The following is a 2021-nucleotide window of genomic DNA, read 5'->3' on the forward strand; positions in this document are numbered from 1 at the left end:
CCGGCACTCCGGTTTTCTCCGAAATCACCCGGAACACTTCCGGTGTCCGAATATAGTCGTCCAATATATCAATCTTTATGTCTCGACCATTTCGAGACTCCTCGTCATGTCCGTGATCACATCCGGGACTCCGAACAAACTTTGGTACATCAAAACTTATAAACTCATAATAAAACTGTCATCGTAACGTTAAGCGTGCGGACCCTACGGGTTCGAGAACTATGTAGACATGACCTAGAACCATTCTCGGTCAATAACCAATAGCGGGACCTGGATGCCCATACTGGTTCCTACATATTCTACGAAGATCTTTATCGGCCAAACCGCATAACAACATATGTTGTTCCCTTTGTCATCGGTATGTTACTTGCCCGAGATTTGATCCTCGGTATCCAATACCCAGTTCAATCTCGTTACCGGTAAGTCTCTTTACTTGTTCCGTAAAGCATCATCCCGTAACCAACTCATTTGGTCACATTGCTTGCAAGGCTTATAATGATGTGCATTACCGAGAGGGCCCAGAGATACCTCTCCGACAATCGGAGTGACAAAACCTAATCTCGAAATATGCCAACTCAACATGTACCTTTGGAGACACCTGTAGTACTCCTTTATAATCACCCAGTTACGTTGTGACGTTTGGTAGTACCCAAAGTGTTCCTCCGGTAAACGGGAGTTGCATATTTCTCATAGTTACAGGAACATGTATAAGTCATGAAGAAAGCAATAGCAGCATACTAAATGATCAAGTGCTAGGCTAACGAAATGGGTCATGTCAATCACATCATTCTTCTAATGATGTGATCCCATTAATCAAATGACAACACATGTCTATGGTTAGGAAACATAACCATCTTTGATTAATGAGCTAGTCAAGTAGAGGCATACTAGTGACTATATGTTTGTCTATGTATTCACACATGTATCATGTTTCCGGTTAATACAACTCTAGCATGAATAATAAACATTTATCATGATATGAGGAAATAAATAATAACTTTATTATTGCCTCTAGGGCATATTTCCTTCAGAACACACCATAAACAAGTTTCTGCCAATGCGGATATCTTTGTTTAGACTCAATGAGCACCTCACTGACATAGTAAACCGGCCGTTGAATCAGGTGCTCCTTGCCTACCTCCTTACGCTCCACCACAATGGCAACACTGACGGCCCGCGAATTAGCGGCCACATATAACAACAGCGGTTCTCTATCAATAGGAGCCGCAAGAACCGGTGGCTCAGACAATTGTCTCTTTAAATCTTCAAAGGCAGTGTTAGCAGCATCACTCCAGACGAAGGTGTCTATTTTCTTCATCATCTGATATAGCGGTAAGGCCTTCTCCCCTAACCGGCTTATGAATCGGCTTAAAGCGGCAACGCGACCCGCCAGGCACTGAACATCATTGATACACGCCGGCTTAGCCAGAGAGGTAATCGTCGTGATCTTCTCTGGATTAGCTTCAATGCCTCTGTTTGACACCAGAAAACCCAAAAGCTTGCCCGCAGGTACACCAAACACACACTTGGCCGGGTTAAGCATCATCTTGTAAACCCGGAGATTGTCAAAGGTCTCTCTCAAGTCAGATATCAAGGTTTCCTTTTCTCTGGACTTCACCATGATGTCATCCACATAAGCATGAACATTACGCCCAATTTGATCGTGCAGATAGTTCTGTGCACATCGCTGATAAGTCGCCTGGGCGCTCTTGAGTCCAAACGGCATAGATACATAACAGAAGGCCCCAAACGGAGTGATGAAAGCTATCTTCTCCTGGTCCTTAACTGCCATCTTGATCTGATGATAACCAGAGTAAGCATCCAAGAAGCTCAAACGTTCACAACCCGCTGTAGCATCAATGATTTGATCGATACGGGGGAGAGCAAAGGGATCAGCCGGACAAGCCTTGTTTAAGTCTGTGTAATCCACACACATCCGCCAAGTGTCGTTCTTCTTGAGCACTAACACCGGGTTAGCCAACCACTCCGGGTGAAAAACTTCAACAATAAACCCAGCCGCT

This window comes from Triticum dicoccoides, chromosome 5B (genome assembly GCF_002162155.2).
Source record: "Triticum dicoccoides isolate Atlit2015 ecotype Zavitan chromosome 5B, WEW_v2.0, whole genome shotgun sequence".
In the NCBI taxonomy this organism is placed as follows: domain Eukaryota; kingdom Viridiplantae; phylum Streptophyta; class Magnoliopsida; order Poales; family Poaceae; genus Triticum; species Triticum dicoccoides.